Here is a 26979-nt window from a genome sequence, read left to right on the forward strand (position 1 = left end):
CCAAGGGATTCTTTTACAATTCTGGAAGCTAGAATTCTGAGTTCAAGGTATCAGCATGCTTGGCTTCTTCCTTTGCTTCCAGATGGCTGCCTTCTGATTGTGCTTTTCTGTTATCTTCCGTGTGTATGTGTGTGTGTGTGTGTGTGTGTGTATCCTAATCTCTTCTTATAAGGATACCAGTCATACTGATGCAGGGCCCACCTCAGTGATCCCATTTTAACATAATCACGTCTTTAAAGGTTGTATCTCCAAATACGGTTCCGTTTTAAGATACTGGCAATCAGAACGTCAACATATGAATTTTGTGAGGCTACAGTATAACAGACAGGAATTCCTTACTGATCGTCTTCGTTTTCTCTCCAATGTCCTCTGATTTTTCTGGGAATATTTTTTTGTGTGCTCAACATGACATAGGAAACTATAATGATATATTTCAGAAATTATTTTGCAAATGTACTTAAATAGCTAAGTAGGTTAATATGAAAAAGAAAGAATGAGAATATTCATTTTTATTCTGCTTTTATTTTACCAAGGCAGATATTCTATGGCTGGAGAAGATGGGAAACAGTCAAGACTGGATTTTTCCAGATAGTTGCAGAAATAAGTTCTGATGTCATCTCAGAGCTTTTCTCAAGTAACTGAACTCATGCCTACGAACCTTCCCTGTCATGGTCCAGGTGATGGAGAGCCAGTCAACGCAATGGTGAGTAGTGCCTGAGGGGCCCAGTTGTTAAGAAACAGCAGAAATGCACGGTACCATTTCTACCTGAACTTCTGCCTGTATTGCAATTGGTTTCAGAACCACTGGTGAAATCTAGATATTACTCCCATCTACCCTACATCACGGCTTCCCAGTGGCTCAGTGGTAAAGAATCCGCCTGTAATGCAGGAGACACGGGAGACACAGGCTCAGTTTCTCAGTCAGGAAGATCCCCTGGAGAAGGAAATGGAAACCCACTTCCATATACTTGCCTGCTTAATCCCATGCACAGAGAAGCCTGGTGGGCTATAGTTCGTGGGGTTGCAAAGAGTCAGATACAACTGAACACACACTCACACAGGCACTCTACATCTATCCTACTTCTTGCCTCCATCAGTTTGGAGCATGAGTGGAGTCTGTACAGGTATCTTTTATTTATCACCCAGGTAGGATCTTGGTTCACAAATGGAGAGCATCATTCAAGTCTGCTATTTATTCATTTGTTTGCTCTGGGTTAAATAGCAAGAAGAAATTCCTCTAAGTCTTTAAAATGTAGGTGCCAGCCTTTTCAGTTTTTCTGGTGTTGAAGCAGATTTTACTGAACAACCATACATTAATTTAGTAATCTAAACAGCAAACGTATAATGAGACTATTATGTGTGGGGCACTATTAAGCACTGGGGAACTTGCTGTGAAGCAGATCTTTACCTCGACAATATGCCCCCTCTTTTTTTTTTTTTTTTTAATAAATTTATCTATTTTAGTTGGGGGCTAATTACTTTACAATATTGTAGTAGTTTTTGCCATACATTGACATGAATCAGCCATGGGTTTACATGTGTTCCCCTTCCTGGACCCCCCACCCACCTCCCTCCCCATCCCATCCCTCTGGGTCATCCCATTGCCCCGGCCCTGAGCCCTTGTCTCATGCATCGAACATGGAATGGTGTTCTGTTTCACATATTATAATATACATGTTTCAATGCTATTCTCCCAGAACGTCCCACCCTTACCTTCTCCCTCAGAGTCCATAAAATTGTTCTATGCATCTGTGTCTCTTATTCTGTCTCGCATATAGGGTTATCGTTGCCATCTTTCAAATTCCATATATATGCATTAGTATACTGTATTGTTGTTTTTCTTTCTGGCTTACTTCACTCTGTATAATGGGCTCCAGTTTCATCCATCTCAGTAGAACCGATTCAAATGTATTTTTTTTTAATGGCTGAGTAATATTCCATTGTGTATATGTACCACAGCTTCCTTATCCATTCGTCTGCTGATGGACATCTAGGTTGCTTCCATGTCCTGGCTATTGTAAACAGTGCTGCGATGAACATTGGGGTACACGCGTCTCTTTCAATTCTGGTTTCCTCGGTGTATATGCCCAGAAGTGGGATTGCTGGGTCATATGGCAGTTCTATTCCCAGTTTTTTAAGGAATCTCCACACTGTTCTCCATAGTGGCTGTACTAGTTTGCATTCCCACCAACAGTGGGAATATGCCCCCTCTTAATGAGCCGTATAATTGGGATCCTTTTAGGAGAAATAGGGTTTTGCTGTCATCATCTGTCTTGGGAAAAAATAAGGGAGAGAAGGAGGTACTGAAAGTACTTTCTCTGTGACCATGATCTTTCTCTGTGATAATCTCTTTCTCTGTATAATCATAGCTTAAGTGTTGAGGGGAGGAGTTTAGCTGCTGTTGTTGCTATTATTATTTAGCATTATGTTGATTAATAATCCAAGCCGAATAGTGGATGGAGTCAAGATAAAAAAAAATCAAAATAATAATAATAAATGGTTTTAAATGAAATTACTTGTACATTTAGTGAATGTTTGAGATGTTGTGTGCTATGTTTGAGATGAGGGGTGGTTTGCTGGTCTTAAATCACATACACTAACCATCACCATAAGTACGCATTAGTTCCCTTTATTTACCAAAAGGAAGCAAACATGTTGAGAGATGGGATAACTTTTCCAGTGTAGGTCCGCATGAAGCACAGTCCAGCTTCTTACAACTGAAGTGTACACTGCTTTAGGGGAGTGGCATCCTGCTCAGGCTGGTACCGTAGAGTCACGTGGGTTGTTTGAGGAAACCCAGACACTAACTCTGCTCTCACCACCTCATCTACCCCCAAGGGAAGACTGACTTTGCTGTATTTCAGGACATGATAGAGCAACACTTGTAAATTTATCTGAAAATAAATTATATAAAATTTAATATAGAGCTTGCCTGATAGCTCAGTTGGTAAAGAATCTGCCTTCAATGCAGGAGACCCTGGTTCAATTCCTAGGTCAGAAAGATCCTCTGGAGAAGGGATAGGCTACCCACTCCCGTATTCTTGGGCTTCCCTTGTGCTCAGCTGGTGAAGAATCTGCCTGCAATGCAGGAGATGTGGGTTCTATCCCTTGGTTGGGAAGATCCCCTGGAGAAGGGAGAGGCTACCCACTCCAGTATTCTTGCCTGGAGAATTCCATGGACTGTGTAGATATATGAAATATAAGAAATACATATAATGTAATATAAGAAAGAAGCATAAGAGATATGTATTTGTGGTGGCAGCCTGAGGAATTCTGCAGGATCAACCTTCAGTGAAACAACCATAACTGGTGGAAATTATAAAAACAACCACCATTTAAAGTTTCTGGAAATTGTCCTAATGGTATCCAACTAGTGCAGAGGCATTTTCTCAAGAAAACGTAATAAACTGCAGTAATAGCAGTGAGATTGTGGCACTTGAGACACAACATGTATGTCTTCCCCACCAATCCCCAGCTTAGACTGGTGGAAACTCCACTCTGGATGCACGTGGCCCAGAAGATGGGGCTCCCTCTCTCCTCACCTCACAGTCAACAGCTATAGTGTACTTCCCCTAGGGGCACGTACCCAGTAGTATCTGCAGAGAGGGGCAGATTTAGTCAAGTTTAATCAATCAGACTGTGGAGTCATTTACACCACAAGGCATTGTTGAAAACAATTGAGTCAGTATGATTTATGGACACCACAACTGAAGTAGGAGCCTGGGGTCAGGCTTAATACCTTGACATGAATAAAAGCTGAAATGATGCTGCAGGGCAGTCGGCTCCTCGCATCCCTGGTTTCCACATTTGCAGATATGCAGATCCCTCTGTGAGGGACTTGAGCATTCGTGGATTTTTGTATTCATGATGGTCTTGGAACCAAGCCTCTGCAGATGCAGAGGATGGACTATACTCTGTTCAGCATTAAACATGCTAAGGTACCTCTGTGACAGTATTTAGAAATAAGATATGAACAGCTGACAACACAGAAGAAATAGGTTCCCTTACAATTTCACTTCCAATTTAAGCAGAATTGGGAAGTACAGAAAATGGGAGCATTTTTTGAATCTTGTTACTTTCAGTTCATCATTGACATCCTGTGTGATCACTGACATCATATTGAAAATGTTCGTTTTTGAGGGAATTTTGAAATCAGAGCACATTAAGAAGACCATGGTGGGAAAAAGATTATTGTGTAAAAATAATTGTGATAATAGTGGTATTGGCATACTTTGTGGGATATAAATAAGAGTATTGCTACACCCATGGGAAGAGTGACATTGAGGGGAAAAAGAGAGTGATTATATTTCCTTAATCTCTCAATTAAGAAAAAAGCATAAAAGATAGACCAACTGATTGTATTTGGGAAAACAAATAGTATTACTTTAATAATAACAGTCTGTGGATTCCAAAGTTACTTATCATGTATATATATTTCATATTTCATACCTTGACCTTGAATAAATTGCCTAGACTTTGTTTTATCATAATGTCATCTTTAATAAAATTTTAATAACTTTTACCTCACTGAATTGTACTGAAAATTTCCTTTGAATGTCTTTCCAGTCTGTTTACAACTAATGCCAAAATAACAGATTGATTGATTTAGTCATTGCAATAAAACACATGTCAATTCAATAAAATGATAAAAAGTACTGTGCTAGTTTGTCACTACTGGAAGCTCATGGCTTTTACTCTCACTCCTTAACAAACTGTAATGCTAGATAGCACTTGGAGTGTGTATTTGACTCATCCGTACTCAGCACTATGTATGTGTATTAAGTTTCCGTGACTTTTACATTCTTTGAGTTTGAGTAGATAAACAAATATCAATGAAATGGTGATTTTTATTTTTATCCATGTTTCAGTTTTTGTCTCAATTAGTTCCCTACTAAAGACATTGAATTTGTTTTCTCGCCTTGGAGAGAGAAGAGCCCCAAGGTAGAGAGGCCAGAGGTAAATGACAAAGTCATGCAGGGGCATCATTTTGGACTAAATGTGAAAGAGAAGGATATCTTAATCTTATTAATATGAAAAATTTGGCATTTACCTTAACCAATACAACGAAAATTAGTAGATTTATCAGAGTTAAAATTAATGTGTAAAGAAAGAAGGCTGGACTAAGAACAATCAAAATTTCAATGTTGCTAGTAATATAATATACTTGGCGAAAATTATTATAGATATCAAAAATCAGAATAAAATTGCATAATTAATTTAACACATTAGAAATGAACTTTAATTATTCAATTATACCTATACAGACATGATTGAGTTTTGCTGAGACTATATAAATACCAGTGACTTTACATCGAAAAAAATTGCTAAATTCATGTATTATTGAAATAATTTTGTGGGTCCTAATATTTGACATGCATGTTCTCCAATATTACTAATGTCACTTGTTTCTATAAAGGTATGCTACTTTTAAAAAATCTATTTTGTGTGATCTGAATGAATGTATTTTACTGAAATATTTTATTCATTTAAATTGATGTAGTATAAAACCAAGCTCATAGATACAGAGAATATTTAAGTAATTACAAAAGGCAAGGAATGAAGAGGTGGGAGAAATGGGTGAGTTGTCCTTTTGTTTTTTTTAAAAAATGAATAAAAATTAAAAAGAAAGAATAATAAAGCCCTAGCTTTAAAAAGTATAGAGTGCCTCATTTGGATAATCTAGGTTTTTCTTGGCATCTCAGGATGCTTATTTAATTACATCAGGAACTCCTTTTTGCCACGTACAAGTTTCAGGAGTTAGGACACAGCCATCCTTGAGGGGGCTACCATTCTGTCATCCATCATTTCCTGGCAAGTTTTCTCCTATGCATTAGTATTGATTTCCAAATATTGCACACCTTTTGGCTTCTTCTTCTTTTTTTTTCCCTTTGAGTTGAATTGATTAATTTTTTTCCTTTCTTTTAAAAAAAATTATTTATTTTAGATGGAGGATAATTACTTTACAATATTGTGATGATTTTTGTCATACATCAGCATGAATCAACCATGGGTACACATGTGTCCTTCCATCCTGAATCACCCTCCCACCTCCCTCTCCACCCCATCCTTCTGGGTTGTCCCAGAGCATTGACTTTCAGTGTCCCGCTTCATGCATCAAAACTTGTACTGGTCATCTGTTTCATATATGGTAATATACAAGCTTCAATGCTATTCTCTCAAATCATCCCACCCTCACCTTCTGCCACAGAGTCCAAAAGTCTGTTCTTCATATCTGTGTCTCTTTTGCTGCTTTGTGTATAGGATCATCATTACCATCTTTGTTAAGTCCATATATATGTGTGTGTTAATATATTGTATTGGTATTTTTCTTTCTGACTTACTCCACTCTGAATAATAGGCTCCAGTTTCATCCACCTCATTAGAACTGACTCAAATGTGTTCCTTTATATAGCTGAGTAGTATTCCACTGTGTATATGTACCACAACTTCCTTATCCATTTGTCTGCTGATGGGCATCTAGGTTGCTTCCATGTCCTGGCTACTGTAAACAGTGCTACAGTAAACCTCAGAGTACATGTGTCTCTTTCAGTTATGGTTTCCTCAGCGTGTAGCCCAGCAGTGGGATTTCTGTGCCAATGAATGCAGTTATAGTTCCAGTTTTTTAAGGAATTTCTACACTGTTCTCCTTGGTGGCTGTACCAGTTTGCATTCCCACCAACAGTGTGAGAAGGTTCCATTATCTGCACACTCTCTCCAGCATTTGTTTGCAGACTTTTTGATGCAGACCATTCTGACCAGTGTGGGATGATACCTCTTTGTGTTTTTGATCACCTTTTGGCTTCTTTTCCTCATGTTCTCTTCATACTTTCACAAACTTCAGTTTGGTTTTATGCCCCTCTTTCCACTGACCTGTTTATCCTAAAATCCCACATGACTTTCTTTTACTAACCATTGATATAATTTAAAAGTGTCAGTGTCCATCCTACTTGTTTTCTTATTAATTTTCATCACAGTTAATTACTTTGAAATTTTTTCTTCTATTTCCATAACACTGAAGCTTTGACTATATGGATAGCTTTTCAGTTTCCATTGCTGGATCTTCTTCCTCTCCCAATACCAAAATATCTGATCTCCTCAGAACTTATTCTTGGGCCCTTTGCAGTCTTTATCACATATGTATTCCCCAAGCAAATGTTCTCTGACCCCTGTATTAAATGTCATTCTGGAAGATATGTTAGTGATGCACCTCACCGACACGTTCCTTTCTCTCACTGTAAGAACCGCTTTTTAAATTAAAAATTTAGCATCTTTCAAGAATGGATGGCCTTTTCCCAAGCCAGAAGGCGGGTGAATCCCTATTAGCATGAAAGAAACATGATAATTCTGGTTCCTTTGGCACCGATTGGCTTAGTTATGGACACATAACAATTCTGGGCAATGCAAAACGAAGGGAAATTGCCTTGAAAATGTCAAGGTAACTTTTCTGCTTTAAGAGAGGGCATATAGAAAGAGACACCCCTTTTTCTCAGTGAGGAAGAGATGGGTAGAGTGACAACAAACATCTGAACATTGCATTCTAGTGGATGGCATAGTAGAAACCAAAGAACTTTGACTGAACATCTGGTTTACATGCTCAGTCTACTCTGCTTCCAAATGTCACACATGAGTGATTCCTTTCTCTGCTTAAATTTGTAACATGGAGAGAGCAAGATACGGAGGAGTAGGCGATGAGGAGTACATCTCTCTCCATGGATACATCAGAAATACACCTTCGGACACAGAAGTGCATGCAGAACACCAGCTGAGAGCAGACGGGAGTACCTGACTAGCGGGAAAGAATATATAGAACCACACAAAACTCTGTAGGATGAAGGAGCTAGGGGGAAAAACAGGAGTGTTAGGACTGGACCTGCCCTTGGCAGATGAGGGAACTGAAGCAGGGATCCAATCCCCACATCGGGGCAATTGTCTGAGTCAGAGGAGAAACATTTAAGGCTGAGAGTGAAACAGCTGATCTTTGGCAGCCTAAATGGAATGAGAATCAGACAGTCCTTACTGCAGCCATACATACCCCAGACAGCGACACAGGTCCCCTAGAAGACACAGCAGTTGGGAGCTGGACTTTAAGGATTGTGGCGCATTCCTAGGTTGAGGGCTGCTGTTGATTGGAGAGACTGATCGAGGGGATGTGAGGGAGGAGATTGTGGTGGGAAATGCCTGTGGAGGAAAGCCAGGCAGCCATGGAAGCAAGGCTATACTGCTGAGTCATGCGTAGCTGGTAGAGCCATCACTATAGCCTCTCACTCCCCACACGCCAGCATGGGCAGCTGAACAGTAGAGAGGCTGGCCCAACAAATGCTTGACACACTGACTACAGAGTAGGATGCCACCCAGGGTGCCCTGGTAAGTGCCTGATGCTCCAATCTACAGAGCAAGACCCCAGCCTGGGGGCCCCTCTATGTGCCTGATGCACTGAACAACAGAGAAAGACCCCAGGCAAGGGAGCCCTCTAAGTGCCTGAATAGGCAGAGCTAGGGAGAAAGACTGGCCAAAGAGGCCTTCTGATCACCAGCTATAAGAGGCTTGAGAAAAGACTCTGATAGGGCCATAACTCCTGTGGTGGAGGCAGTCCCTGTCCCTGTGCAGTTGGCACCACCAGGGTCCCAGCAAGCCAAGCAGCTGTGCCACCTTCACGCTCAACCCTCACTGGGGCAGAGATGCAACAGGAAAAAAAAGTCTTGCATCTATGCATGCAGGGTCATTTCGGTTGTGTCCAACTCTTTGATACCCTGTGGCCTGTGGCCTGTCAGGCTTCTTTGTCAGGGGGGTTCTCCAGGCAATACTGGAGTGTATTGGCTAATACTGGTTGCCATACCCTTATAAAGGACTATATTTCCTACTGCCCTAGCCAAAAACTTCCCTGAGTACCTGGTGCTGCCAGAACCCCTGTGACCCAAGCATCTGTACCTCATCCACACCTGGCCCTCAACAAGACAGACCCAAGTCCTCCAGGGCAGTCTCAGGAGCAAACCCCAGTGGATGACCCACATGCAGAGGTGGAAATAAAACCACAATTGAAACCCAAGGGCAGTGTGGCTAAGGAAGAAGACCCAAAACCTTCCCACCAGCTGTACGAGCTGCAGATTAAATCCACATGATCAACTAGGCAGATTCTATGTGTCTATGGAATATATAAAAGGACATTGAGAGCTCCCACAAATGAAAACACACTAGTTCTGATAGCTGTGGACATTGGAGGCAAGAACACACAGGGGTAGGACCAGATTAGAATCTGAGCTGCCCCCACAACAGGTCCAGAGGCCAGCCAACACAGTGTTGGAAGATAAGGTGGACTGTGACTCCCACCAAGGGAAAAGACTCTAACAGTAGTGACTCTAGAAAAACATTTATTATTCCTATGTTTTGACTTGTTCTGTAGATTCTTTTGGATTTTGTTTTTTCTTTTTCCTTTTTCCCCCCTCTGTTGTAGTTGTCAATTTTATTGGCACTAATTAAACTTTTAAGCTTTTTTTTTTCGTATATATGCTGTCTACAAGAAACCCAATTCAGACCTAAAGACACATATAGACTGAAAGTGAGAGGATGGAAAGACATATTCCATGCATATGGGAAGCAAAAGGAAGCTGGAGTGGCAATCCTCATAACAAGCAAAATAGACCTTAAAATAAAGAAGATTACATGAGATAAGGAAGGACACTGCACAATGATCAAGGGTTCAATTCCAGAGGAAGACATAACAATTGTAAATATCTGTGCACCCAACATAAGAGCACCTCAATACATAAGACAACACTAACAAACATAAAAGGAGAAATTGACAGTAACACAATAAAAGAAGGCAATTTTAAAAAACACACTCACACCAATGGACAGATCATCAAAACAGAAAATTAATAAGGAAACATATCTTAAATAATACATTATATGAGATGACTCTCATTGATATCTTCAGGACATTCCCTCCAAATGCAAAAGAATACACCTTCTTCTCAATCAAGTACACATGGAATATTCTCCAGGATAGAGCACATCTTGGGTCATAAATCAAGCCTCAGTAAATTTAAGAAAATTGAAATTGTATCAAGTATTTTCTCCAACCACAATGCTATGAGCCTAGATATTAATTAAAAGAAGAAAAACTGAAAAAAAAAAACAGAGAAACACATGAAGATTAAACAAAATGTTTCTAAATAACCAACAGGTTACTGAAGAAATCAAAGGGAAAATCAAAAATTTCTAGAAACAAATGACAATGAAAACACAACAACTCAAAACCTATGGGATGCAGCAAAAACAGTTCTAAGAGGAAAGTTTATAGCAATATAATCCCACCTCAAGTAAGAAGAAAAACATCAAATAGACAACCTAATTTTATGCCTAAAACAACTGGAAAAAGAAAAACAAAAAAACCCCAAAATTAGTAGAAAGAAAGGAATTATAAAGATCTGAGCAGAAATAAATGAAAAGAAGAAATGAAGGAAACACTAGTAAAGATTAATAAAACTAAAAGCTGGTTCTTTAAGAAGATAAATGAAATTAACAAACCTTTAGCCAGACTCAGCAAGAAAAAAGAGAGAGGAATCAAATCAATAAAATTAGAAATGAAAAAGGAAAGGTTACAACAGACAATGCAGAAATACAAAGGATTATAAGAGACTATTACGAGCAACTATATGGCAATAAAATGGATAACCTGGAAGAAATGGACAGAGTCTTAGAAAAAGTTCAATCTTCCAAGACTGAACCAGGAAGAAATAGACATTATAAGCAACCCATCTAGAAGCACTGAAATTGAAGCCGTGATCAAAAATCTCCCAACAAACAGAAGTCCAGGACTAGATGGCTTCACAGGAAAATTCTATCAAACATTTAGAGAAGAGCTAATGCCTATCCTCCTAAAACTCTTTCAAAAAATCTCAGAGGAAGGAACACTTCCAAACAAGGCCACCATCACCCTGATACCAAAACCAAAGACAACACAAAAAAAGAAAACTACCGGCCAATATCACTGATGAACTTAAATGCAAAAATCCTCAACAAAATTTTAGCAAACAGAATTCAGCAACACGTCAAAAAGCTCATACACCATGGTCAAGTTGGGTTTATTCCAGGGAAGCAAGGATTCTTCAATATACACAAATCAATCAATATGATATACCACATTAACAAACTGAAAGATAAAAACCATATGATAATCTCAATAGATGCAAAAAAAGCCTTTGACAAAATTTAGCACCCATTTATGATTAAAACTCTTAAAAAAATGGGCATAGAAGGAACCTACCTCAACATGGTAAAGGCTATATATAATAAGCCTACAGCGAACATTATTCTCAATGGTGAAAAACTAAAAGCATTCCCCCTAAGATCAGGAACAAAACAAGGGTGTCCACTTTCACCACTGTTATTCAACATAGTTCTGGAAATCCTAGCTACAGCAATCAGAGAAGAAAAAGAAATAAAAGAAATCCAGATTGGAAAAGAAGAAGTAAAGCTCTCACTGTTTGTAGATGACATGATAGTGTATGTAGAAAACCTTAAAGATAGTATCAGAAAATTACTAGAGCTAATCAGTGAATTTAGCCAAGTTGCAGGATACAAAATCAATACACAGAAGTCACTTGCATTTCTATATACTGACAGTGAAAAATCGGAAAGCAAAGTTAAGGAATCAATCCCATTCACCAGTGCAACAAAAAGAATTAAATATCTAGGAATAAACTTACCTAAGGAAACAAAAGAGTGTACCCAGAAAATTGTAAGACACTAATGAAATAAATCAAAGGTGAAATGAACAGATGTGGAGATATTCCATGTTCCTGGGTAGGAAGAATTAATATTGTGAAAATGACTATACTACCAAACTCAATCTACAGATTCAATGTGATCCCTATCAAATTACCAATAGCATTTTTCACAAAACTAGAACAAAAATTTTCACAATTCATATGGAAATACGAAAGACCCCAAATAGCCAAAGCAGTCTTGGGAAAGAATGGAGCTGGAGAAATCAACCTTCCTGACTTCAGATTATACTTCAAGGCTACAGTCATAAAGAGAGTATGATACTGGCAAAAAAAGAGAAATATAGACCAATGGAACAAGATAGAATGCCCAGAAATAAACCCATGCACCTATGGGTACCTTATTTTTGACAAAGGAGGCAAGAATATACAATGGGGCAAAGACAGCCTCTTCAATAAATGGTGCTGGAAAAACTGGACAGCTATATGTAAAAGAATGAAATTAGCACACTTCCTAACACCATACACAAAGATAAACTCAAAATGGACTAAAGACCTAAATGTAATATCAGAAACTATAAAACTCTTAGAGGAAAACATAGGCAGAACACTCGATGACATAAATCAAAGAAAGATCCTCTATGACCCACCTCCTAGAGTACTGGAAATAAAAGCTCAACCTAGAGGGGTGGGATGGGGAGGGAGATGGGAGGGAGGTTCAAAAGGGAGGGGATATATGTATACCTATGGCTGATTCATGTTGAGGTTTGACAGAAAACAACAGAATTCTGAAAGCAATTATCCTTCAATTAAAAAATAAATTAATTAGAAAAAGAAAATTGTAACATGTACTCAGAAGGATTGTACCAGGACAAAAACTGTCTTAGAACCCAAGATTTCATGTTAATATCATCATCTGCATAATACCTTCACAGATGTTATGACTGTATAGGTATGGTCATTTAGTGTGTGCATTTCTCAAACAAGAGGAGGGTTTCGTTCAATAGAGGAAATAGTTTTTGGGAAGAAATAACCTAGAGCAGTGTTTCTTAAAATATCTTTGATGGACCACCAGTTTGAGATTTTTCCCAATTCTTTACAGCCTATAATTTTTGTGATATAAGAAATCATACACTTGGAAGTCACCATAAGTTCAGATTCCTTTAAAATATTTTAAATGATTACTCTCAATTTCTGTCCATAATTTGTAGTAGATCAGTGATAGTTTGTGGACTGCACTCTAAGAGGTATTGATCTAGTAAGAGTCCCATTCCAAAGCAATTATAGTATGCTTGGGATTTAAACTCTCTTAGTATTTATTCTATAGCTTTTGGATTTTGTTTTTGACTTGCCCAATCATTTTCTTTAGAAACATGAATTTTTAATATAAACAAACTTACATGAGGAATCCAAATATTTTATTTTTTTAATCTTCTCAACAGCTAATGTTGATATAAACAAGTGTTGTCTTTTTGTGGTTCATATATACAGTTGTATCAATATTTACTTTTCTCAGAAACATTTACTAGAAAAAAGATGTACCTCATTTACTCTAATTCCCAGTGTGAAATAATGTCACAATTCTTGGGAGTAGCCCTAATTTATAGTTTCTGCCTCTAAAACAGTTAGTTTCAAAATGTTCATACCATAAGTGTTATTAACAACAATATTCTGAAATGGTCCCCCATGTGTCTTTTTTGTTTTGATCTTTCAGGTTAAATTTTGCAGTTGATTTAAGGATCAGTTCAAATGATGCCCCTGAGACTTCTCAGTAGATGACCTTTGTTTTAGCTCAGCAGCTCCACAGTCAGGATACACTTGAACTGGCTGTGCTAATCTGGGGCAGTTGACAGTGTAGGCGTGGTTCATGTCTGAATGTTCGGTGTCATTTGTCCCTCTGTAGTCATGTTCTAAATTCGTAGAACTAACTTCATAAGATTCTTCCTGATTCAAATGAGAACTATCAATAGTAATACATATCTGAATTAGACTAAGTATATAACTTTGCTAGCCAAATGTGAGACAGGGTGGATTGTAGGAGGGCAGTGGAACTTTCTGAAGATCTGATGTGACTCTTACCCATTCATATTTTATCATATGAATCTGTTCATTCTGGTGTGCCATCCTGTCTCCCAGAAGATATGGTAATCTCCCTGATGAAGCACTGACTTCCCTCTGTATCTTTGATTTATAGAGATGATATTTCTTTCTGGTCCTTTCAAGGGGCTTGACAATGCATATTTACTTATTTTTATTCATATTTGAAAAATAATTTATTGTGCTAATTAGAAAGTCAAGAAGAAAACTTAACTATATTTTCCATATGATTTCCATAAAATCGAAGGCATAGAATATCAAGGAAGCAGTCATTTGGAGAGTAGTTTCATGCAAAGTAGACTTCTGTTTGTAAAATAGAACATGACATTTACTATCTTGTTCGTTTTGTCAACTACTTAACGGCTGTATCTTGGACAATGACTGTTGTTCAATGTGGAATAGAGAGGTCTCCAGGACACCCTAGAATTTGTTCACAGACCTGAAGGAGGGTGAGGTATGATCTTAGATCCTTAGAATGTGTGACATAGAAAACATTTTTTTTAATTTAAAAAGAAATTTAAAAAAAAGAAGGGAAGAAGCCAGACACGAAAGTATTCGCACTGTGTGACTCAACTTATGTAAACTTCAGAAACGTAGAACCAAACTGAGGCGATAGATATTAGAAGGTCAATTAACTTAGATTCTATAATGAAGAGAAGAGAATGGTGGAAGTTATTAAATATTTTTTTCTTTTTCTATATTTGTCTTGAACAGTAGTTAAATAATATGTTTATTTTGTTAAAAATAATGAAAGACTGAATTTGAGATTCTCTGTGTATGTGTAATAATCAAGTAACAAAAAATAACCAATAATGAGCAGACAGAAATAAATATAAAATAATTTTTTTAAAAAGGAGTTGAGAGTAACTCTTTTCTGAATGCTTTAAATGTTTGTTTTGCTTAAGGGAAATTAAGCCAGTGACTTAAAATTCACAAAGTGTATGTGAAAAATAGTTCATTGGAAATATGATAGGTCTTTACATTATTTTGTTTATTTGAATTTTTTATTATGACAAATATTTTAAAAACTGGAATGAATTAATTAAATACTGGAGTGGGAATTTATAATCCTGTCTTTGATCCCACCTTTCTTAAATGATAACACCACCACTCAACAATTACTGCTCAGTAATTTTGAGTAAAATTGTTTGAGAAAACAGACGATTACTGCTGACTAATCCTCCAGGCCTACCTTAAATATTGGTCATTTCAAAACATTATCATGACCATGGATAATGGCTTTTCCTCACATAATCTTAATTTCCAAGGCATTTCTTTTTGTGACACACTTTATCATATAACTTAACCTTTTGTTTAATTCCATATCCTTTTCTCTCCAATTAGTTTATGGATTTCTTGTATCAAGGGTCTAGATTTTATATTATCCTATACCCCAGAAGATATAAAAGTAGTAAATGCTCAGAGAGGAGTTTCTGAATGCACAGCAGTAAGTTCCTCTTGGCTAACTTTGAGGAATAGCATCAACATTTGAAAGTACATGTTTTCTTGAGTGGCAGTGAGAGAGAATGAGAGCACTCACAAGAGGTTTATAAAACCATATGTTTATTGAATTACATTCACATACTGTTGTTATGAATACCTAGGCATTTGTTGTTTTTAAGTTCTCAGAATTCAAACATTTCATTATTGATAATATTCAAGAAGATATATGTATTTTTGATATATAAATAAGAATAATAGTTTTATTATTGCAGGCTCTCCCTGTTAAATGGAATGTGTTTATACATTTCTGTTGACTGACATTCTTATCCCATATTATACAGACTCAAGTCAGTTTCTAAAAGTGAAATATTGAAAGTGATTTGACTTTGAGAATTTTTCCTCGGATACTGATTAGGTTAACTTTGTGAAAGTGGATATGGAGGTTTTTATTTTAATTCTGTTGCAAAATATTCCCAGAACTTTGCCAGAGTGCTTTTTATTGGGGGAGAGTGAGTAATTTCACTGAAAACAATATGCCCATTTGAATGCATGAGATGTTTAAGTTATAAAAATTGTGATCAGTGAGTTATCAATTCGTATGCTTTTAGGAAGTGAAATAACACAAATACGGATACTTTATGAGTTCAGTGCTTAAAAATAAATTCATCCCTGACCTGAATTTTCCTAGAAAACATTTGATTAATCCGTTTTGCTTACACACTCTTTTGGCCGTTAAAGCTGATTGTTTGCAATTGTCTTGTGGTTCCAAGTGCTACAGTTACTGGATGGATTATGAGCTTGCCTGTCATGGTGGGGCTGCTATAGTTACAGCAGTGGATGTTGCTTTCTCTGCCTCCCTAATTCAACTGCTGCAGAAAGCATTCATTTACTTCTAAAATGACAAGCAGAGACTTGTGTGAAGATGGGGCTACAGCATTTACATTGCCATGAATTCCTTCTAACATTCTTAATTGATGGTTGCACTACTCTTCAGCTTCATTTTTACTTATATTTTTTCCTACATAGAGAAATAAAAATAATTGCTTTATGCCTACACCCACTCTTCCATATAGGATGGTTATATCTCCTGGATGCACTAGAGAATGTATCTGCAGCTACATTCTCTTCAAACTCCTTGTGCTCCTGAATCATTGTCTCTGACTCTGCTCATGGATACCTCACCTAAGGAAAACAGGACTGTGTTCCTGATAGTTATGCAGGGTAACTATAACCTCCTTTTATAGATGAAGGTGACTGTATGCATAGTGAAGCCAAGTCAGGGGACAGAAACTATGCTTGATTCTGGACTCTACCACTTACTAGGTGTGTGATCTCCACAAGTAACTTAACTCCATATACCTCAGTCTTCTCAATTAGAGAATGGAGGTATAAATAATTACAGGTATTAACTTATGTTGGTATGTTCTTAAAATAGTACCTAAAACACAGAAAGTGCTATGGATTGCTTAACATTAGGATTATAATAAAGAAGGTTCAGAGGAATAAAGCAAAGTGCCTACAGTTATACAGATAGTACCACAGTTTTCTCCCAAATGATGTCTTGCTTCCTTCGAGACTGTTCCCTTTTCATTCTCTGCTGTTTATTGGTTGAAATTTCTGCATATTTCTGCTTTCTTTTTGTCTTGCTTCTTCAAATCTGCCTTCAAATCTCTTGCCTTAGATTCACACTTTCCACTGGAAGGAAACTGTTTCTCGTAAAACTATAGCTGAACTCCTGCTCATTCCAGGTCTGACCTGATGGTAGCTCTAGCAGATTTCTTGATCCTAAGAAGCTTAAGCTTCAGAGTGTCTTGCAAGAGCCCTTCCTGGGATGGCCATGGAGTTCCTCTATTCATATTTTTTCAGTGTGATTCTTAAAAAATCCACTCCCCAATTTTATACATTTCAGAGGTCTCAAGACCTGGATGCACCCCAGACATGGATGCTCTTGCACTAATGAAGAACACTTTGGAGGCTGGCTGCTCTGATGTCTTCATTGACTTGTTACTACTGAATGTCTTCAATTCATTGCAAGAAAGCCCTCCAATGTTATGTTAGGTCTCCCCCTGTGAAGCTCTGCTGTCTTTCTGTTTGTACTTCACTAATTTTTGAGTGCTCAAACTATGTATTGGTGCCTTTACTGTATGTGTCAGAGTGTGCTGGATGTGAGGGGACAGAAGTGACAGTGTCAGTGGTAGAGTAGTAGGACACAGAGAACAGATGACAATGGTAAGGTGTGTTCAATAACGAGTTTACTTTCAAGGTATTTATTTTCAATTTCCCCCTCTGTGAAAATGGGGGAGAGTGTGCTTAAACGATCTTGGTGGGTACAGTAAAGGGTGTGCTGGAATACAGGCAGCACTTGAAGGAAGCTTGAGTTAGTGGAAAAATAGAGCATTGCCTTTAAAGGAGAGAGCAGGTATAAATCACGAAGAGAGAGGGGAAAATAAGGTACAACATTCCTAGTCTCTTTCACTTTGGTGTTCCTGGAAAACAAAGCCAGAGTCTATGTGAACTGTTGCCCACGTAACTCTGCAGCAGCTGGAGACAATGGGCATGTGTTTGGGCTAAACACAGCCTGGTTCTCTCTGAGTGGGTGTGCAGGCCTGTAGAGGCTGGGTCCCAGTAACTGGAGTTGATAATACTCTTCTCTTCTGACATATAAACTTCCATCTCTTGTTCGAGGTGTACTTAATGTGAAAATAACTGAAGTAAGGACCAGAAATACCTTGTCAAATTTTCATGCTTTTTCTTTTCTTAAATTATTTTTTTAATTAAATTCTATTTTGAATTATTTTACTATAGTATGAATTTCCTCAATAAGGAAATATCTACTGTTCTAATATTCTGTTAGAGGAGGTGAGTGCCTTATTTTATCAACTGTGTAGATAATGGTAATCTGTCCATCCTGGAACCTTTCAGGAAGATAAAATCTACAATCAATTTTCATTCTCAACATTATAATGTAACACATTTAGCAAATAAATATTAAGTTGCTATAATAATTTAATAAACATTTGAACTTATTTTAAAAAGAAGATATGATTATATATATGTGTGTATATCTGCATGTGTCTTTGTGTGTAAATGTATAAATATGTTTGTGTATATATGTGTGTGTATATATGTATATATATATATATATATATATATATATATATATAATTCTCTGTAATAAAAGCACTTTCTGAGAATTGTTTCCTGAGTATCTTCACAAGAAAATGTACATCATTTTTATTGATGATATGGGAGATGTTATTTTTAAAGCTTAGGTACATTATTTGCTTATTTGGAAAACAGAAATCTGTTTGACTCGTGGGAAAAAATGAACAACCCACACAGCATTTATCAGAAATTTAGGTAGAATTAGTAATAGATTATAAAATGATCCCAGAAAGTACTTTTAGAAAGGTTTGTCTGTACATATATGTGTATATTTGTATATGATATATGTATATATCTACCTCTATCATTTGTCTCTACGTATCTACCTATCTAGATTTGTTACATAATAACTAGGAATAAAAACTTTTCTCTCTTCCAAGCTATATATATATATATATATATACACACACACACACACACGTATATATATGTTTTATCTTTTTATTAAATGTACAAAATGAGAGAATACTGTCCCTTTCTATTTTCATATTTTACTCTATTCTTTAATATTTTTGTGATTTTTTTTACCATGTTGGCAGTAACTTCTACCCTTCTCCATTGCTTTACCAGTCACAAATTCTTACATTATGTGTTGTAAGACATATGTAATAAGATATAAATTAGTGGGATTAAATGCTAAGCAGTAGTAAATGTGTAGTCTCATATATTTTTTTTTTCTTCTGGTACACATTAAACATATTTATGCTTATCATTGTGCTTCCTCTGAGAATGCACTAGATATATATATATATATACATATACATATATATATATCACTTTATTATGTAGAAGTGAAACTAAATGGATAAATAAATAGAATACTCAGATTAAAGGTCATTGACCTTGTAAAGAGAAACCTGAAGGAATGGGACTGTGGGATTCATCATAGGTTAAGCCTCACATGGCTCCAAAAGGAAATACATTGTGTTCATTTGAAGTAAAAAAAGAACCATCAGGCTAATTTGTTTCCAGGTTATAACATTTATGTCCTGGGTAATCTCAGACAATGGAAAGTTTACAAAAAGTAAGTGCAAGATAGATTGATTAAATTTCCTCTTTATCCTTGTTTAGTTGTTTATTGGGTGTTAGCTGTAACTTCTTAAATGTGAAATAAGGTAAGTAGGGAATTTTTTCTATGTATCTATGCTAAGGCCCTTTCCTAATTTTGATGAGTCAGTTTTCCAAAGGATTTAAAACTATATTTATAATAAACATCATGTCTATTGAGTAAAACATCACCAGAACTAATGCTCTTTTAATATTGTGTTTGAGATTACATTGTTTCCTTTGTGTAAATCTGACATCCAAAAGAGGGAGTTGTACATCTGTTTTATTCCCCATAATAGAGGTGATTTCTGAAAATTGTTTGTTGAATATCTCTATAACAAGATGTATTATTTTATTGATGATATGGGAGATGTCATTTATGGAGCGTAGGTACATCATTTTCTTATTTGGAAAATATAAACCTGTTAGACTCCAAGAAAAAAGGAAAACAGACTTTTTATTATAGATTTAAATCGAATAGGTAGAAGGTTATGAAATGTTCCTTAAAACTATTTTTTTAAAAGGGTTGATTGTACAGAGATAAACATTTAGGTTTTCTCAGAGTAACTCTATTAGCTCTAATTAAAACATCAGAGCCAGAGTACAATTTGGTTAATGAACTTTTAGGACAAAAAAATAAAGATATGTCTACCAGTGCCTTAGTTGTTTTGTGGCCCATGCATTTTTAAAAAACATTCAGGACAAACTAGTAATCAAAAGTATAGTATAATCATATTGTACAGAAGTAGAATCTCATAGTTAGTGTTTAAAATTATTATATTTATCAAGTTGCTACATGTTAAGTTATGAAATTCATTTAATTTATATTAACAAACTTGTTTTGATATTCATATCTAGGTATGCATATCATTTCCACAGTGTCCCATAATTTGACTTTCACACAGTAGACACTCAGTTCCTAGTTTTGAAGAGCTTACATGGACTTGTATGCATTTATTAACACAGAAAATTATACCATTATGATATCAAATACCCATCAATTAAAATCCGTTCCTACCTCCATGGACTTATTTAATGGTAACAAATACATACATATGAACCAAGAGAATATCATACGTATTTTTTAACTTACAATCCCTGACACCTATGTTGTACCAAAAATACTGGCTATAAATAATTAAAATACTATGCTTCAGGGCTGAATTACTATAGATGTTTAAAATGTCAGTTATTAGAGGTGATAATGACTGACATATAAATGTGACATTGTCAAAGGGCCAATTGAGAAAAAATGTTAACTTGTTTCTGGCAAATATATCAAGAACCTTAATTTTTAAAATGCCAGAAGATTTCCAGTGCATTCTTCCTTCCCCCAGACCTCTTCTCTCTTGCCCCCTTCATGAGCACTCGCAGGCATGCATGTGTGAACACACTTGCTGTGCATGTAGGTTTAGGCACATAGCTGTACCTGGAACAAAAGTTGAGGAACAGGTTTCAACAAATACTGCTGGAGCAATGTTAAGACATTTATTCAGAGAAATCTTCTCTCAGTGCAGCTTATAGGTCCAGATATTATTTCTTATTTTCAGTTGTTTACACTAAATCACATATAAGAACTGCTTAATTCAGTCAGTAAATTTTGGTTTTCCTGGTTCATCAAGCCAATTCACCAATTTAAAATTCTAGTGCTTTAGAATGTATTTGTGATAAAAAATGTAATTTCTTCATTTAATAAAATATTAAACGTAAGGATATATTATGTAATAGTTCAGTACAACTAGATATCATAGCAATAGAAAACATCCCACCATTTTCCAAATGTTCCTCATTATATGGCTTATTTGCTCTTACATAATTTTCAATTGAGAAGAAACTATATAGTATAACTTTATACATTACTTGATGAAACCAGAGCAAGAAAAAACATCACCTACTCTTAAAATAAAAGTGACATGGCCAATATTCTGTGTTTTAAGAGATTTTTAAACACCGTTATAAAATTTGGATGGAAGTGTCCATTTCAAATTAAATTGTAACCAAGAGTCACAAAGGAACTACCTGTAGATATATCTGACTTATGAGGTCTTGAATAATTTTTCTGCCTTTTACATTTTGCTTTCTATCATATTGATTTTTAAAAATAAACATGCTATTTTTATAATGATAAAAATTATTAAACCGCCTTATATTTGCTTTACAGTAGCATATTCCATAAAAGAGTAAATGTTGAAGAATTCATATAAAGACATTGCTGAAAATATGTGTATACTGCTGTAAATCTTATAAATAATTTTGGGCATAGCGAATACTGTCTTTTCAGTTCAGTTCAGTCGCTCAGTCATGTCCGACTCTTTGCGACCCCATGAATAGCAGCACGCCAGGCCTCTCTGTCCATCACCAACTCCCGGAGTCTACCCAAACCCATGTTCATCGAGTCAGTGATGCAATCCAACCATCTCATCCTCTGTCATCCCCTTCTCCTCCCGCCCCCAATCCTACCCAGCATTAGGGTCTTCTCCAATGAGTCAACACTTCGCATGAGGTGCCCAAAGTATTGGAGTTTCAGCTTCAACATCAGACCTTCCAATGAACACCCAGGATTGATCTCTTTTAGGATGGATTGATTGGATCTCCTTGCAGTCCAAGGGACTCTCAAGAGTCTTCTCCAACACCACAGTTCAAAAGCATCAATTCTTTGGCGCTCAGCTTTCTTCACCATCCAACTCTCACATCCATACATGACCACTGGAAAAACCATAGCCTTGACTAGACGTACTTTTGTTGGCAAAGTAATGTCTCTGCTTTTAAATATGCTATCTAGGTTGGCCATAACCTTCCTTCCAAGGAGTAAGCGTCTTTTAATTTCATGGCTGCAATCACCATCAGCAGTGATTTTGGAGCCCAAAAAAATAAAGTCTGACACTGTTTCCACTGTTTCCCCATCTATTTCCCATGAAGTGATGGGACCAGATGCCATGATCTTAGTTTTCTGAACGTTGAGCTTTAAGCCGACTTTTTTACTCTCCTCTTTTACCTGTCATACTGTCTTTTATTACATATTAAATATTTAGAGAGAAACATAGCAATGCAATTGAAAAATACCTTTATATAATACACTAAATTATTTTATATTTGTATTTCCTTTTGTCTACTGAATTTACCTTGCTTTCACTTATTTAAGGAAATATTAACTACTTATAAATATTAAATTTTCTTTTCCTCCTAATGAATATATTTTGTCATGTACTATTCTTTTATTACCCTCAAAAATCACAGTCTACACATATTTTAAACTTGTTGAGCCCTTTTGCACTCTTTTTTAAAAAAAGGCAAATATGTATAGACATTATAATTCCTATCCCCGCCCCCTGACACACACTCTTCCTCTAAGCACTCCCCAGGGTTTTTTACAGATGGCAAAGAACGCAGAGTACCCAGGATTTTTTACAGATGGCAAAGAACGCAGAGTACATAGGGGTAAGAATTTCAACTTAAAGAATGACTCTATTTTAAAATCATGTTACTTGGCATAGAATATGCACTTGCATTATTTTTTTAATCAATAATGGACTTTATAAAGGAAAAGAATAGTCCACTTTGATTGCTCCATGAAACTCAGTAGTTTATGACCTTACGTTTCTTCTTCTTTTTCCAGAAAACACTCCTCCAACACTTCCATGCTGTTTCAGTACCCAGTTTCCCATTCTCAAATAAAACAAACATTTTCAGGTTATGGCAGCCACATCTCCTAGAAGGATAAAAACTAATGTCTTAAGTTCGTTCTTAAATGCAACTGTATCCTTTGCTCCCAGCTGCCATGAGTGTGAGATGAAGGATCTTGCAGACCATTAAGTTCCAAGTATTTTCTCTGAATCAGCACAAACCCTTAAGCACAGGTGTTTCTGTAATTATGATACATTGGGAAAATTCTCTGTGTTCAATGGCCCTCAGACTCACACTTCCACCTCATCAGTCACATGTCAGTCTAACTCCACCCTGTGCCCTAAATCTCTGGTGTCATTAAGAAGCTGAAAACTTCAGAGGGCAGATTTGCAGCTGTGATGTATAATACAGAACATTTCATGAAAAATGTATGAGCATGAGATTTTTTTCTAATATTTCCTCTGTAGCGAACTGCCAGAACCATAACCATCTAGACATGTTTATTATACAGATTTTTTTAAAGAGGCTTTCATTGCTCTTTGCGATGTGATGCTCCCTTGTTATTTCATAAACACTCTATTGATATTCTTTCTGCAACAAAGTGCTCTAACCTCAGGAATACAGCTGCTGCTTCTTTGCGATGAAATCTGTGTTTTCAATCATACAGAAGGCTTCACCTTGATGCAACTGTAGTCTTTAGAATACTATCTGACTTGCTAACCAGATTCAAGAAGCTTATATATATTTTGAGAGGACATTGATATCCTTTAGCAAATACTTGTTGCCTGGATAATCAGCCATTTCTTGAAAACAATATTAGTGAAGAATATGATAGTATTTTGAGTTACTGGACTCCATAATAAAATAACAAATGTATATGAAAAAATCAGCCTTTTTGGATATTTTCTCTGAATTCCAATAGCATCTATAGCCTTTTCAGCTCTTGATGACTGACATATTATCTCGTTTTAGTATTTAGTCCTTCACATATATTTATAAACGTATGAGATGTATTGTAATCTCTTTGGTGGCAAAAAATATATCATTTATGCTTCTTTTGTTTTGCAAATATTGTAGTGCTTAAATGTTCTTTCCTTCCTTTTTCTTCTTTTTTCCATTCTTTTCTTTCTTTCCTCTTTCATACATTTATTGATCAACTCTTCTCGACAACTCCAATGAGCTGGGCACTTTGCACAGTTATTATACTAATAATATAATTGTTGACAGAATTTTGGTACTTCTGTATTCACCATTGACATTTGAGATTACAGAGGAAGTCAAAATGCATTGACAACCCCTGAAAAGATAGAAAAAAATGTACCTTGCAGAAACTTAGAATATAATAATAGCTCACCATTGCTAGCTGCTATCAAAGATTTGTTCATTCAAGTGAGAAACTTGTAATCAACATTAATTAAATAATTCAAGATTTATACTATAAGCATTTATTTCCATGATAAATAGTAATGTGAAGGATTTTTTTTCTATTTCTTTATAGTTGGCTTTTCATTTTTTTTTTGCAAGAGAAACACAGAACCTAACAGTGATTTGACAGTGAGAATCAGCAGTAAACAACACAAAAGAAAAATAGAGATGCTATCTTTTAAGGCACATACAAACCTATTCTGTAGCACTTCCTGCAGCACATAACAATGTAGTCTTCACTCACAGTTTCAAGAACTATCCACTAGTTCTGAAAAGCAATCCTTAAGTGGTAACTGGAGGCATGTTGCCATTGAATAGGAACAAAAGGAAACAATTATTTCCAAGGAAAAGTAATATCTGTTCTTTTATTTGGAAATACTGATTTTTAAGATAAAAATATTGATGGGATTAGCAAAGAGATATTACATTTCAGAAGATATAATAGAAATGCTAAAAGAAGTTTTTGGCATTGATTATAGTGCACTGATTCATCAAGAAAGGGCCATGAAGAGGACTACCTTTATAGGTACAGTCCTTTATTGATTTTCAACCTTTGGATTGAGCTTCCCTTGTGGCTCATCCACCTGCAATGTGGGAGACCTGGGTTTGATCCCTGGGTGAGAAGATCCCCCGGAGAACGAAAAGGCTACTGACTCCAGTATTTTTGCCTGGAGAATTCCATGGACTGTATAGTCCATGGGGTCTCAAAGAGTCGGACACGACTAAGAAACTTTAACTTCACTTTTGGATTGAATTCAGTCAAAATTAATTCATAGAAGAAAGTCTTAATTTTACCATCATTTAAAATAACAATATAAGATAAAAACAATTGAAAATGGTGGAGTGTTTATTTTGACTCATGATATTGTAGCTTCTTTTTCTTGAGCTCTTATTATGAACAAGTGTCGTGTTCAGTACTTGCCTCACTGTGTTGAATCTTCTAAGGAAATCTACGGATGTAGTTTTTAATCCCAATTTTAAATACAATAAAACTGAAGTTTAGAATTACTTATTTTTTATGCATTTTTTAATTGACAAACTTGTAAGAAATACGTGAATAGCCATAGTACCAAGAATAGATATATTTATTCTAGGAATTCAGCATATTATTTAGGAATTCAATAATATATTTTATTTATTCAAATATTTGTGTAAGAGGTTCAGGTTTTTTATAGAGAGTTGCTAAAATAATTGAAGTCAGAGAGGCTGCTTATCTGTAAAACTTATACATATTTCAAAATGTATATTTAGTTTCATCTCAGTGTTAGTTCAACTGCTTCCCAAACTTAGTTATCTCCATTATTTTTAATTGGTGTATGTTAGTTGCTCAGTCGTGTCTGACTCTGCAACCCCATGGACTGTAGCCCACCAGGCTCCTCTGTCCATGGGATTCTCCAGGCAAGAAGAGTGGAGTGGGTTATCATTTCCTTCTCCATTTTTTTAAAATTTATTTAAGCTACATTAAAATATAGCATTTAATATAAACAAATGAATATTATTAAATGTCATAAGTTACATGAATGCGTTGACCTTAGAGAGCTTTTCTGCTGTCTGAAGGTATCTTTCTTTTTAAATCATCAACTAAATATTGTAATTTAAATTAGCTTCATTTGATCTGGGGTGTGCTGAGCTGGTTTCGTCACTTTTTCAGAGGAATTTGATCACCCCCTGAATGGAGCGAGAGAAAGAAATATCTGGAAGGCTTATGAGTGTGGCAAACTTTGTAGTTTTTTGAAATAGCTCCTTTTTATCTCAAACAGGTCTGAAGGAATTCACCAAAACCTTTACCAGTTATGGTGATAAAGATAAGACCTGGTCTTTTTGCCCTCATGGGCCACAAGAAATGAAAACCAGTCTTATGAAATATACAGGTGGTATACTTTTATCTTGGTCAACACCTTATTGCTATTCAAATTGCCTCATTTTTAATTTCAACTCTTGTTACTTCTGTGTCCTTGGTCAAGTTACTTAACCTTACTGGGCATCAGACTTCTCATTGACCAATGTGGCATAATAGTAGGTACTGCAGAGTTACTTTGAAGATTACTGTGAGATATCTCATACAAGGTATCTGTATGAGGTATCAAGTAGAAATGATTCTTTAAATAAAAGTTCTTGTGCTTGTCATTTGTATTGCTACTGTATAATTACTATCTAATTTAGAATCATTCTATTTTTAAAGGCATAATGGTTAAGTATGTTCTCTTTTGGAGGGACATTGATTTTTTAGTAAGTGTAGGAGAGACATTCTAAGTACTCCCAATCAAGGTTCTCTTAGGGTACTATTTTGTTATTAAATATGGGTTATAAAATGATTTAAAGGGTGCTTGTATAAGTTATGGAATGAGATATATGTACCTTTTGGTTGACTACATTGAATCTACCAGAATCTCACTAATTAATCCTCTCAACATGAACATCAAATTTATGTAAAATGAGAATGTATTTATTA

At 36.0% G+C, this 26979-nt stretch overlaps 1 protein-coding gene across 6 annotated transcripts in view; it reads left to right on the top strand.

The window, feature by feature from the left end:
- The window catches only part of LOC145518172 (uncharacterized), a 1384210-nt gene that overhangs the window by 119417 nt on the left and 1237814 nt on the right, over window positions 1–26979 (top strand). For 4 of the 6 annotated variants that reach the window (XR_014062690.1, XR_014062689.1, XR_014062678.1 and 1 more), the window contains one exon: window positions 534–703. The gene's annotated coding sequence lies outside the window, so the exon portion shown is untranslated. The remainder of the gene's footprint in view (window positions 1–533; window positions 704–26979) is intronic. The other 2 variants (XR_014062691.1, XR_014062693.1) reach the window with 1 other exon arrangement.

The sequence above is a fragment of the Giraffa tippelskirchi genome, chromosome 8 (assembly GCF_054371585.1).
Source record: "Giraffa tippelskirchi isolate mGirTip1 chromosome 8, T2T-mGirTip1v1.2.pri, whole genome shotgun sequence".
NCBI classification, from domain to species: Eukaryota; Metazoa; Chordata; class Mammalia; order Artiodactyla; family Giraffidae; genus Giraffa; species Giraffa tippelskirchi.